The 14672-nt window shown below is 41.2% G+C and overlaps 2 long non-coding RNA genes across 2 annotated transcripts; one reads left to right on the forward strand and one right to left on the reverse strand.

The window, feature by feature from the left end:
* Window positions 1-502: 502 nt before the first annotated feature.
* On the forward strand, window positions 503-4628 carry LOC115544100 (uncharacterized). The gene is made up of 5 exons (XR_003976802.1): window positions 503-613; window positions 1350-2251; window positions 2464-2584; window positions 3720-3845; window positions 4171-4628. It is a non-coding gene; the product is annotated as an uncharacterized LOC115544100 (long non-coding RNA).
* A 103-nt stretch (window positions 4629-4731) lies between these two features.
* On the reverse strand, window positions 4732-12924 carry LOC115544102 (uncharacterized). The gene is made up of 5 exons (XR_003976805.1): window positions 12675-12924; window positions 12211-12315; window positions 10670-10765; window positions 6888-8205; window positions 4732-6114 (listed from the first exon to the last, which is right to left on the reverse strand). It is a non-coding gene; the product is annotated as an uncharacterized LOC115544102 (long non-coding RNA).
* Between the last annotated feature and the right edge of the window lie 1748 nt (window positions 12925-14672).

Genomic DNA, 14672 nt, shown 5'->3' on the forward strand with positions numbered 1-14672 from the left:
AAGAAAATAAATAATATTTCATTAATTAAATTAAAAACGGTTAAACAAAAAAAAGGGGTTGTGTAACCGTTTACAATTTTTTGTAACCGTTCACACCCCTAATTGAAATACCACCATTTGCATTATCAGTTAGCAGCCCTTTAGTGCTAAAGGGCCATAGCATAACATCTGATGAGTACCTGGGTCAATAATTGATGCCAATAAAGTGAAGTAGAGCAAAGATTTTGGTAGAGAAAGGTTCAGGCGAAGTCTCAAAAAATCCAATGCCAACCAATGCGAAACTGAAACATATACAACCTTCATGAGATACAAACAAGTCGATAACCCGAGGACCCAAAGTACAATTTGGACACTTAACCCCTCAATTGAAAGGTAAGGGAAAATATAATTGAATGAGACCAAGCCAAACAATCACAAATACACCATATGGCCACCAGATGGCAGTAAATTATATCTGTTCTGATTGAAGGCAATTTACCGAGATCCTCAGATACCATCTTAGCCCTTGATAAAAAACACCATGTTTAGTTGCAAAATAGGTCACAGACACTGGATTATCTGCTTATGGCGTTTCATGCGATCAAACACAACTTTGAGGACAAAAACAACAAAGGTAAGACATTTTTTTGGACTTGATTTGTAATTTGTGAGCAACAGGGTGATATGGTTTGGAAGGCGGAGAATAATGATTGAAATTGTTTAAATTATTCAGTACAAATATGTATAGAAAAATCGATATTTATGACGAGTTTCGAGAATTCATATGATACACGTGCCCAACAAACGAAGAAACTGATCGGAGTTCAGTGGGTGAATTGCGATGTTCGTGACTGAAACTATTTTAATTTCTACTACAATAATCTAAATTTATATAATTATTCTGATAATTACAATTGCTAGTGTACACATGGCCAATATATTGTGTCACTGCTGAATGCTTTTCAAAAAGTTGCGGTTGCCAGATGTTACCCACCATACAGTTTTGATCTTGTTATTGGTATATTTGATCTCAATCAGTTTGTGACCGAGGAGAGCAATCTGCCAATTCCCTCCTGTATCTCTTCCAACACATGGTATACCAGCCTATCAGTGTCTTGTGACATCACTTCCTGCTCTGCCTCGCGCAACTATTGGCTTCATTAGTGTCACTGGCCAGAATCAGTTTAAATAATGAGATTATTTTGTGTATTTTACCTCACAAGTGATAACTAGAAACTAGAATCATAAAAAAATAAGCGTAAGGATGGCATTTCCCATGATGGGTATGAACTGTATTCTATACATGATTCCATGTTTGATTGTTTGTGAAAAGTGGTTCATAATACTAACCTCTTCTTGTTTTTCCCCAGGGTTGTCTCTGGGTATTGAAGTCCATCAGACACCCTCAGAACTCATCAGGAAACCTGGGGACAGTGCATACATATCTGCATGCACTGGGAAACCGACTACAAAGTGATGCTGTGATACCAGCAGTCTGATGGAAAGAGACCTCTGATCGGACATGTGAATTACAAAACCTCCAACGTAGAAAGTGTGTTTATAGAGGACTTTACACTGTCGGGGGATCCCAGTGGGGAGACAGTCATGAACAGCTCTCTTCTGGTTCGCCTGTATTACTGTACTGCTAGATTAGCACATCATCCCACACCCACCACTATTCTTCACAAACACAACAGTGTTTGGTTCTTATCAGCGGCGGTTTGGAATGAAAAGCTCAACTAAGTGGTCCCCCGGCCACCTGCGTTTGAGGTCGAGGACGATCTTTTATTCGTCGTTGTTTTCGACCAATCATGTGCTGTATTTCTTTCCAGTGCAATTTTGCTGCTCATCAAAACTCTCTCAACCCATGATGGGTCGGTCCTCAGCTGCAAACCATTCAAAAAGATCATAAAACACTATAAGGAAAGCTAATAAAAACATACCAAGCACTTGGAAGTGTTCTTAAGCTGTTTTGTGTTTGAGTCTACACCAATTGTCACCACCATCAGTACTGTACGGTTAGAAGAGTTGTTGGCATCACCTCCTCTCTTCTAACAACTTACATAAAATGGCTCCTCCCACCTGGGGGTTCCGGTATGGTTGTGAGATGGAAATAGGAGCCACTTCAATCAGAATGATGCATAGGTTATGTACTCAATATGGGTGTGTTTAAAGGACGACCATTACAAGCTAGCTAGCGTTGACTTATCACATCCAGACATGTTGACAATCACCTTCCTCGCGCTACTGATAACATTAAACGATGTCTCAGGTACTGTCCTTACATTTTGTCTGACTTTTCATTATTGTTGTACATTATACTATTACGTCAGAATTACGTCCCAAAACTAAAACCGATCTTCCCAGGGATAGCAACCACATTTCACTATATTACTGACTGGTTTCACTGTCACAGTCACAATTACCCTAGTTGTAAAAGTGTATTTTTGGTAATCTGATATTTGGTTCTTGATTTCTCTGAAGGTGCATCTCTTAGCGACCAGGTTCACCAGACTCCACCTGAGATCGTTGTGGCCATCGAGTCAGGACCAACGGTCACGCTGGAATGCTCTCACAGCATTAAGAACTACGACCAAATCCTCTGGTACAAACAGCTACGCAACGATAAAAAGCTGGTGTTCCTAGGGTATATATCCAGTACTACTAAGTTTCCCGAAGCAGGCGTCATAATGAGTGGGAGTGCTGATCAAGACCAAACCGTCGAGTTAAGGATACAGGACATCAGCGTGGAGAGCAGTGCTGTGTATTTCTGTGCAGCTAGTATCCACAATGCAGCGTATTAGGGGTTCACCGTACAATAACTCCTCGTCTAATAATTCATCTGATTAACCTCCCTGCACCTGCAGCAACTGCTTTGGCATCAGTTGGATCTCCGCTTTCATTTAGTGCCAAAAACAAAACCTTTGGTTCACTATGGGAAATGCTTCAGTCTGGAGCCAAGTGACTAAACCCACATGACTAGCTTGTCTTTGTGATGTAAACAACATCATATGAGATGATAATATTCATGATCTTTGTAACCAAAGTACTACCAAAAACAATATTTTGCCATCATATTTTGTGTATGAGTGCGTTGCCAAATGCCATTCATGTCTTTCCTCTAGATGGAGTAAATGTTAAACAAACAACATATTGCCCCCAGCATAATTTGACAGTAAACTTCAAACATATTCAAATCAAATGTCCCTTTTCTAAACGAGGAAAATAAGAAAATCCATTCATAGAACAAGGTTGGTATAGGCATGTTATTTAAATAATGAACGTGCTCAACGAACCCAGAAACTTAGCAGGCCTCTGATCGGATTTCAGTCGGTGAACCGCAGATATCTGTAATGAAAATATTTCCAAGTCTTTACCAACAATCAGAATCCTTGTAATATTCCGGATATTAATGATAATTGATGCAAATATAGCCTTTATATTTTGTTACTGCCATTTGCTGACATGGTATATTTCTTGATAGAATCAATATCTCCATAACGAAACAGGCAACAAGGGGTAACTCGCCAGTTGTAGTGCTTGGTTTCGGGCCCAGGCTTTGTGCCGTCTGGAGGTCTGCTATAACATAGTAGCACTGCTGGATCAGAGAATAGGTCGGGTTAGGCCCGATATCATATTCTAGGAAGCCTACAGGTAGACTGCAGAAATTGAGGTTGGAAGACTGAGAACTGTGCAACGCCAGCTGATTAGCATCTTGTGATCTTTCCATTTCCTATTAGTGAACCTGCAGCACTAGTGAGCTCAACGCAGACAGAAGGACATTGTAACCCTAGGTACAAGACAGACGGACAGCATGAGAACACTTCTATTCAACATAATTACCATGAACATCATATGGATTAAAGGTATCGTTCACTCGGCTCAATTATGGTGATTCCTCACCAAAGCAATACCCCTTAGTATATGAGGTGTTTCTGGGGGTTGGAGGGGAGAGAAAATAGACTTGGAGTTTGAAATCACATAAGATCAATTCAAAATCAAATGATGGATTTAGTCTAGGTGAAGGCACGCAAGAATATACAAGATACGTTCTCAACTGGGTTAGCCTTAGCCTTCCATAAATTATTATACTTCTTTAAAACTAAAAAACGGGTTGGTTAGACAGAGTTGTCTGTGAAGTATAGCTTCTCCAGTGTGAGGTATAACTTCATGGATCTTCTCATTTGGCAGCGTCCCAACAGCACCAGGTGGACCAGACTCCAGCAGCCGTGCTGGAAGAGCAGAACAGCCGCGGAGTGAACCTGTCCTGCGAGCATCAAATCCCAAACCATTACACCATCCTCTGGTACCAGCGCTCGCAAGGAAGCAACCGGCTGGAGCTCATCGCCACTGTCTATTACAAGCAGCCGACCGTCGAGGCTAACTTTACAGGCTACTTCTCCGTTGACGGGGATGGAGAGAAGTGGTCTAGACTGGAGCTGCTGAAGCCGAGGAGCCCGGAGGACACGGGAGAGTATTACTGTGCAGCAAGAATGCACTGTGATGAAGAACCAACGTACGCTGCTACAAAAACCCTGGAGTTACCACAAGAGAGGGAAAACCCCCCCATCCTTCCTGCTGACGTGTTGAGTGAGCCTGGGGAGGGGAGGAGGGATTTCGACCAATCATGCAGTGTATTTCTTCACAGAGAAATGGTCACTGTCTGCTCAACACCCACCCTCATGATTGGTCCTCTACTGCTAACCAATCAGACATTTCACAAAACACGATGAGACAAAAAATACAAATACCCAGCACTAGGGGGTGTTCTTTAATTTGTTTGTGTTGAAGTTACAATAAAAAAAGAAAATTTAACAGATCAGGGATGACATTTTTAACATTTTGATAGCATTACCTTCTCTCTTCTAAATATTTACACAAAATGTCTCCTCCCACATTTGTCATTTCGGTACGATTGTGAGGTGGAAATAGGAGATACTGTATTCAAATAATTAAGTTTACGGTTGTCTCAGCTTCTTTCCCACGATTTAGTCAGATTTGTCTTCATTACTGTACATACTACATGAGGGATTTTCCTCAACAAAACTGAAAGCGATCTTTTCGGGGTTAGCAATAATTTTTTTCTACATCCAACTGGTTCCAGTCTCTACAAAAAATGTCACCACCATACATTTACATTTACATTTAGGGCATTTAGCAGACACTTTTATCCAAAGTGACTTACAATAAGTACATTCATAAGAAGTGAAACAATATATCGCTGTCTGTGCAGCAAGGATTTTCATAAACCAAGCACAAGTACTAACAATCGCAAGGTTAACCCATTCGCTGTTGCAGTGAGCTAGCTAATGCAGATGCTATACAATTAAGTAGCTACTATGAATAAAAACAACATACAGTAAGTGCGTACATTAAGTGCGTAAATGAGTTGCCAGGACGTACATCATACAATAGTGGGAGGAGGGGACTGGATGGCAAATACAGAGTCTAGGTGAACATCAGTGCTGTACGGTTAGACATTCTGATGGCATCACTTCCTCTCTTCTAAACATTTACACAAAATGGCTCCTCCCACACTTGGGTTCCGGTATGGTTGCGAGATGGAAATAGGAGCCACTGCCATCAAAACGATGCAAGTTGAAAGGTTATCGCACGTAGGAAATGTACTGAATTAGGGTTGTGTTTATTAGGATCAGTCACAAGCTAACTAGCATTGATTGATCACGAGACAAATATGTTGACAATCACATTCCTCGCTCTAACAATTTCATTTACGGTCGTATCAGGTACTTTCCTTAAATGCCATCTTATTTGGCTTCATTGTTGGACATTCTACAATGTTACATTTGTGACTAGTTCTCCACGACTAAAGCAGATCCTCCACATCTGAATACTAATGACTGTATCAGTCCCCACATTTCAATTTTGCCTCTTTGGTTCTTATTTTCTCCATAGGTGCATCTAATAGCGACAAGGTTCACCAAACTCCGCCCGAGATGGTTGTGGCCATTGAGTCAAGAGCAATGGCCCCACTGAAATGCTCCCACAGCATTCAGGACTACAACCGAATACTCTGGTATAAGCAAAAACGCAACGATAAACAGCTCCAGTTCCTGGGGTACATATTATTGGAGGATGCAAAACCCGAAAAAGGAATGGCAATTAGTGGGAGTGCTGAAAAAGATCAAATTGCCATGTTAACGATACAGAACATCAGCATGGAGAGCAGTGCTGTGTATTTCTGTGCTGCTAGTATCCACAATGCAGCGTATTAGGGGTTCACCGTACAATAACTCCTTGTCTAATAATTCATCTGATTAACCTCCCTGCACCTGCAGCAACTGCTATAGCATCAGATGGATCTCCGCTTTCATTTAGTGCCAGAAACACAACATTGAAGAATGTGCGTGTGTGTGCTGGGACCACTTTATCAAGACGGCAACTCCGGTCAGAGAGTAGACGCATACAGTTTTTGTTGTTTATATATCTTCAATAGGCGAATGACATCAATGATGGCTTCAATGAATAATCAAATGAATGAAGGAATGAATAAATAAATGTGAATGGTTTTCTGTAAGACAGTAAGAAAATAGACAAATAATTATTACAAGATTCACATACTAAAGCACCGGGCTTTAGTACTAACAACATCCCATGAATGCTATATAAACATAACTTGCATGAATAGCTTCCACATACACACGTTAACACAGTGCAATATAACAGCCGACAACGGCGCAGCAGTGACGTACACATATGCAATGTCTACACGAGGTGCAGACTTATACACTAGCTGCCCAATTAGTGAGTGAATCAACTAACACAATAGCAGAAGCCAGCTCAAACACACAAAATCAAGGCCACTATATGGAACAGAATTGCGGACTGCATATAACATTTATCCTACATAAATATACGTAAATATACGTCGTTCAGTATTAACTCACTCTTCACGAACGCATTCTCTGTCATGGCGGGTTATGCAATCGCGGAGCAACAAGCTTTGACGTAGCCCCGCTCACCTAGTAAAACTCTAGGACCCTACGGAGCTACCTGGGCTGTCTCAGGTGCCTGAATAGAAATAACAATATACACATTTTATATATATATATACGCAATACGATATGACCAACTAACAGGGACTTTACAACACACAACCTTTGGTTCACTATGGGAAATGCTTCAGTCTGGAGCCAAGTGACTAAACCCACATGGTTAGCCTACTTTGGGACATAAACAACATAATATTACATTATTATTTAAGGAAAGATCTTACTGACCAAACTACTGCCGATAAAGCATTTACCGTAGACCCATTCATTTTTCATTTATTTATTTATTTATTTAAAGGACAGTGCACATTGATCAACATTTCTGTAAATGTGCCAGTGTTAGCCAGCAGGCAAATTTTCAACTGAAGTCCTTTGGCAAGATGTTATACAAGGCACATGGTGGCTGAAAATAAAAATAAAATGGGGTACGTGGGTGTCCTTTCCTTGTATGTCTTTTCTCTAGTTGAAGTAGACGTTTAAGAACAATTTCCACCAGTGTAATTTTAAAGTAAACAATAGATGAAATGTCTCTTTGTAATTGAGAATTCATATCAAACATATCCACAAACCAATGAACCAAGAAACTTAGCAGACCTTTGATCGGATTGCAATTTACCCTACTGAAACCATTTCTACTTCAATCATCAGAATTATTGCGTTAATCGCGATATTTATTGAAGGACACATAGCCTATATACATAATGTTATTGCCTTAAGCTAATGCAATGGTAATGGTTGCCAGATGTTCCCAGGAGACCCAGGAGAGCAATGTGCCAATTCCCTCTCATATCTCTACCGAAACATTGGTATACCAGTGTCTGGGGACATCACTTCCTGCTCCGCCTCACACAACTATTGGCTTCATACACAATGGTTTGCAATACCTTAGCTTCTACTGGATAGCAAAGGGCAGCATCAGTTGAAATGAGACTCCTGTGTATACTTTACTTCACAGGTAATAACTAGAATCAATTGAATAATCCATTAGGAAATATTGTCAACCATTATAATATATGATAATTATGAGATTGATGAACAGATACTATAGGATATTTTATGTCATTTTGCATTATGGGTTTAAACTCTGTACAATATTTCATGTTAGAGCATGTTACTGAAGAGCGGTTCACAATGCTAGTCTCTTCTTGTCTTTCTCCAGGGGTGTCTCTGGGTATTGAAGTCCATCAGACTCCCTCAGAACTCATCAGGAAACCTGGGGACAGTGCAGAGTTGGTCTGTAGGCACGGGGAAACGAACTACAGAGTGATGCTGTGGTACCAGCAATCTGCTGGACAGAGAAACCTCAGTCTGATCGGACACTTGAATTACCAAACCAGCAACATAGAAAGTGCTTTCAAACAGGACTTCTCAATTTCTGGGGATCTCAGCGGGGAGACAACCAAGAACGCCTCTCTTCTGGTTCATCTGAAAGACCCAGAGAGCAGTGGAGTGTATTACTGTGCTGCTAGATTAGCACGTCAACACACACCCAGCGCCACTCATAACAAAAACCCAAAGTAGTGTGGTTCTTATCCGCACTGGTTTGGAATGAAGACCTCATATCAAGTGTTCCCCCGGCCACCTGCGTTGGAGGTTGCTTTTTGCTTCATCACTTTTTGGACCAATCATGTGCTGTATTTCTTAACAGTGCACTCTGTCTGCTCATCAAAACTCTTCCAACCCATGATTGGTCCTCAGCTGCAAACCAATCAAACAGCTCACAAAACTCAATAAGAAAGGATAATAAAAACGTACCAAGCACTAGGGGGAGTTCTTTAGTCGTCTTGTGTTTGAGTCACATAAAAATCATCACCACCATCAGTGCTGTATAGTAAGACATTTTGATGGCATCACTTCCTCTCTTCTAAACATTTGCACCAAATGGCTCCTCCCACATGGGGGTTCCGATATGGTTGCGAGATTAAATAGGAGCCACTGCCATTAAAACAATGAAAGCTGAAAGGTTATTGCACGTAGGAAATTTACTCAATAGGGTTGGGTTGACAGTAAAGGATGTCTCAAGATTGCAGCGACTGATCACGAGACAAATATGATGACAATCACATTCCTCGCTCTAATAATTACATTTACGGTCGTCTCAGGTACTATCCTTAAATGGTATCTTATTTGGCTTCATTGTTGGACATTCTACAATGCTACAAATTTTGAATTGTTTTCCACCACTTGAGCCTTCCACATCTGAATACTATTGACTGGTTCCAGTCCCCAAGTTTCAACTTTGCTTTTTTGGTTCTTATTTTCTCCCTAGGTGCATCTAATAGTGACAAGGTTCACCAAACTCCGCCCGAGATGATTGTGGCCATCGCATCGAAAATGCCCACGCTGAGCTGCTCCCACAGTATTCAGGGCTACAACCGAATCCTCTGGTACAAGCAACATCGCAACGATAAACTGCTGAAATTACTAGGGTACATGATCGCAACTGATGCAAATCCCGAAAAAGAAATGGCTGTTGTAATGAGTGGGAGTGCTGAAGAAGGCAAAAATGCAACGTTGGAGATACAGAACATCATCATGGAGAGCAGTGCTGTGTATTTCTGTGCTGCTAGTTTCCACAATGCAGCGTATTAGGGGTTCACCGTACAATAACTCCTTGTCTAATAATTTATCTGATTAACCTCCCCGCACCTGCTGTTACTGCTTTGGCATAAGCCGGATCTCCTCTTTAATTTAGTGCCAAAAACACAACCTTTAGTTCACTATGGGAAATTCTTCATTCTGGAGCAAAACCCACAGTCAGGTTATCTCCATAATATTAACGACATGATATATGACTATTCAAGATCTTTGAAACCAAACTACAGCAGAAACAATATTGTTGTAAAGTCACGTCTTTACTTGAGATCAGGGGTTGCCAACTTGGTGCCCGCAGTGACCAAGTGAGTCGCCCGCAGGTAGTTGTGTAACTTTTTTGACTGTTACAATGAGCGATGTTGTACAAGAAATGTGGCACACACTGTAGCGATATACTATTGCCCCTTTTCGTTTTACCAGCACAACTCGCCACGGCTTAGCGTGGCACGACTTGGGCCCCGTCCGCACAAAGCCGAAACGGGCGAAACCGTTCCGTTTTTGATCTATCCGGTTTCGGAGTATCTCCGTAAAGACGGAGTCAAGCGAATCCGGGAAGATCTGTAGAAACGCTGTAGTACACATGCCAGGCCCATAAGGGGCGCTGCTTCTGCTACAGAAATCCAGAAATTAAATAAGAAGAAGAGGCGAGCATGCGCATAAAGGCTACCCCCCGAACCACTAACAGCACAAACAAACAGTCAGTCAACAGTCTCAATAAATAATGGCTTAGCAACCCAACAAGGGACATGATCTGCTGCAGAACGATTACAAGCCTGTAGTCCGCCATCTCTCTTGGAACCTCGACGGAGGTGAGACTAAAAAACTACCAAGTACCCCCTTTTGCGATGGAAATGCAAAAAAAGGCGGGCCGAGTCGATGCAACTTGAGCTGGTACTCTCAGTGGAAAAGGGGCATATGTGTCCGGGAAGCCTAACACTCGTACGCAGGTATTAAATAAATTGCTGCTCAGGCGGAGCCTCACCATCTACACACACCGTAGCATCATACTAATTCAATTATATTTGTATAGCCCTTAATCACCGGAACCGTCTGAAAGGGCATAACAGGCCAGTAAAAATTACCTTAATTAGCAAGGAGGAAATCTTGAGAAGGAACACAGAGCTGGCCGGGTAACCATGAAGAGAGTCAAGGCATCCAGTCGCAGTCACCGCAACACGCTAGAACACAGAATAATGAATTAGAAGGGCAAAGTACATACTGGAATGTAGACTGCTGCTAATTTTGTGACAACACAAACAAGCACGAACAAACATGCATCGATACAATCAGAAACATTCTCATGTACAGACAGACATTGACACACATCATCCACGCATTTGGCACCCGATCTGTTAGTTATTGGTAGCCAATTTAGAGAGGCGAGAATAGGGACAATATGATCCAATTTACTCGATCTGGTCAATAATCTAGCTGCTGCGTTCTGTAAAAGCTGGAGGCCTCTCGTGGTCGAGTTAGATAGACCAGCGAACAGTGAATTAAAATAATCCAGTCTTGATGATATAAATGCGTGAATGAGTGTCTCTGCATCTGCTGCAGATAACATTGTTCTGAGTTTTGCAATATTTTTTAGATGAAAGAATGCAATTCTTGTTACACTTTTAACATGTTGGTCAAAAAAAAGTTCTTAATGAACTTGTACGTCTTTACAGTAAGAGAAAGGGACAACTGTGGAGGTTTTGTAATTTTTAAGCTATTATAAATGGTTTTACTGGCTCGGCCCACTTGAGGTCAAATTGGGCTGTATGTGGCTGTATGCGAGTGTCAATCCGTAGGGGACTGCTGATGGGAATAAAATACTATTGTATGTATTCCTTTCTTATTTGTAAAGCGTCTTTGAGTACTTAGCAAAAAGCTATAAAAAGCTGATCAGTCATTATTATTATTATTATTATTATAAAACGTTGCGTTGTCCTGGCAACCGGATTTTCAGTTCTAAACAACCGAACGAGAGATGGCATTTTCCATTGCTTCCATGTGTTGTTTCTTTCAAAATGAAAAAAAATATCAATTTCAAGAGGTGAAAATGACTACCAAACGGAAAAGTTCGCGCTAGCAGCTTACACAACGTTAATTTAGTTTTTGTTTTTTTATATGAACACAATACATTCTCAATATTACTAACATCATTGGTAAAGCAAACTCGCAAATTAATTCGCAAAAAAATCGTTCGTTTTCTATAAAAGGTTCGTGCGGCATAGGATTTCCCCTCGTTAATTTGGTTTGTGCAGAACGGAAAATCGGTTGCTATGGAACAAGACGTCACACTTTAGTACTCTATTAGATAGTAGGCCTATCTTCACCTGGTACAATCTGTAACCGAGTTGTAGTTACTATAGACAGCGACCACAGATGCTGTAAAGGTTTATAGTCAACGCTTATTCAAATCCCCCAAAACAGTGTAACTCTGACTGTTGTTCTGTTTCTGGCCGAGGTTCTTTGTCGTCACCCGCCAAATGTTCTGCCATAACATGGTATGAATGTTGGACCCAGGATTAGATCGGGTTAGGCATGACACCCAATGCTTATTAACCCGAAAGACAACATGTTTATAATTTAAAAGGATAAGCCGAAAACTAAAAAAAATGGGCGATGTTAGTCTTACCCAGATTCCAAATAGTCGTTTAAATCCAAATTCATCATTGTGCGCCCAGGAGGGGAGCTCGTGAGGTTAGCATTTGCCTTCCGTTAGCCGAAAGTAGCCTAGCTCCTGTTGATGTGAAGGGAATACACTTTTAATTACTTTCCAAATTTCCAAATTTGAATTACTTTCCAAACATTTCCAATGTGTTCCGTATAGTCGCTTATACAAAACGAGTGCCAGTAACAACACAGAAATATTGTAGTTTGTCTACAAACACGCAGATAACTCAGCGGCGAATGTAGCCGAGAAATCCTGGTAATGGCTTACGGAAAGCAAATGCTAACAAAGTAGGGTGACCAGACCATGGACCTCTTAAAGAAAGACCAGACGCTTCTGGCCGGAGCTGGCCATGTTTTTCAAAAAGGATTCAAGAAATATGCCTGTTTATTTAGCCTAAATGAATCTAAAATTAATTTAGAGCCTACCTCTTCAGGACTGTGGGTCTGTGGGCCTAGTAATTCAGCACACGACTTCATTGATTGGTGGAGCTCGCTGTTACCATGGAAACGTTTACCGCACCCGCGAAAGGCAAGCCGAAGAGGACCGGTAGGTAGATCACCGGCATTGATGGACGGGCGATCGGTGTTTGCAGTCAGGATGAAGGAACACGCCATGTCACTGACAACACTATACACATTACACATTATATAAAACCCTACACACACACGCACACACACACACACACACACACACACACACACACACACACACACACACACACACACACACACACACACACACACACACACACACACACACACAACTCTTATTAACAAACGACGCTGAAGTTGGCATCCGATTCGCAGCATCCGATTCAGCAGCTGGTCCACTTTAAATCGGTCCTGATTGAAAACCACTACACCTAGACTCTTCAAATCTGGACTAAATTATCACAGTGAGGCTATACATTATAATAAACATAGTTACAGATTTGTGAAACCTTTTTTCTATTTGTGAAAATGCAATACAGGCTCATTTTAATGCTTTTTAGGGGTCCAGACTGCATTAGAACGGGTCCTGATTGAAAACCACTACACCTAGACTCTTCAAATCTAGACTAAATTATCACAGTGAGGCTATACATTATGTAAAACATAGTTTCAGATTTGTGAAACCTTTACCCTATTTGTGAAAATGCAATAAAGGCACATTTTAATGCTTTTTAGGGGTCCAGACCGCATTAGAACTGATCCTGATTAAAAACCACTACACCTAGACTCTTCAAATCTGGACTAAATTATCACAGTGAGGCTATACATTATGTAAAACATAGTTTCAGATTTGTGAAACCTTTAACCTATTTGTGAAAATGCAATGCGGTCTGGACCCCTAAAAAGCATTCAAATAAGCCTGTATTGCATTTTCACAAATAGGGTAAAGGTTTCACAAATCTGAAACTATGTTTTACATAATTTATAGCCTCACTGTGATAATGTAGTCCAGATTTGAAGAGTCTAGGTGTAGTGGTTTTCAATCAGGACCGATTTGAAGATTCTAAGTGGATTTCAAGCCGAATCGGATGCTGCGAATCGGATGCCAACTTCAGCGTCGTTATTAACAATATAGACACTATAATAATGACAAAGGTTCATCCGTTCACCTTATAACACAGCATACTCCCCTCCTGGATGCACAATGATGAATTTGGAATTAAACGACCCGTCTGAATCTCGGAATTACTTATTTACAATTTTTTCTTATTTTCCCTTTCATAATCATGAACCAAAACATCATTCAAGGAAGCCTACAGGTAGACTACAGACATTGAGGTTGGACCCTTGAAACCTCTGTAAAGCAACCCTGTTAGCATCTTGTGATCTTTCCATATCCTGTGAACCTGCAGCACTAGTGAGCTCAGCGCAGACAGAAGGACGTTGTAACCCTAGGTACAGGAAAGACGGACAGCATGAGAACTCTGCTACTCAACATAATTACCATGAACGTCATCTTGATTAAAGGTATCGTTCACTTGGCTCACTTATCGTGATTCCTCGCCAAAGCAATACCCCTTAGTATGTGAGGTGTTTCTGGGGGTTGGAGGGGAGAGAAAATAGACTTGGAGTTTGAAATCACATAAGATCAATTCACACTCTAAAGATGGATTTAAGTCTACATTTATTAGTGAAGGCAAGGCATGCAAATATACAAGATACATTCCCAAATGGGTTAGCCTTCTGTAAATTATTTACAGAGTCGTCTGTGTAGTCTAGCTTCTTCAGTGTGAGGTATAACTTCATGGATCTTCTCGTTTGGCAGCGTCCCAACAGCACCAGGTGGACCAGACTCCAGCAGCCGTGCTGGAAGAGCAGAACAGCAGCAGAGTAAACCTGTCCTGCAAGCATCAAATCCCAAGCTACGACACCATCCTCTGGTACCGGCGCTCGCAAGGAAGCAACCGGCTGAATCTTATCGCGTATGTCTCT

The sequence above is a fragment of the Gadus morhua genome, chromosome 5 (genome assembly GCF_902167405.1).
Source record: "Gadus morhua chromosome 5, gadMor3.0, whole genome shotgun sequence".
Lineage (NCBI taxonomy): Eukaryota > Metazoa > Chordata > Actinopteri > Gadiformes > Gadidae > Gadus > Gadus morhua.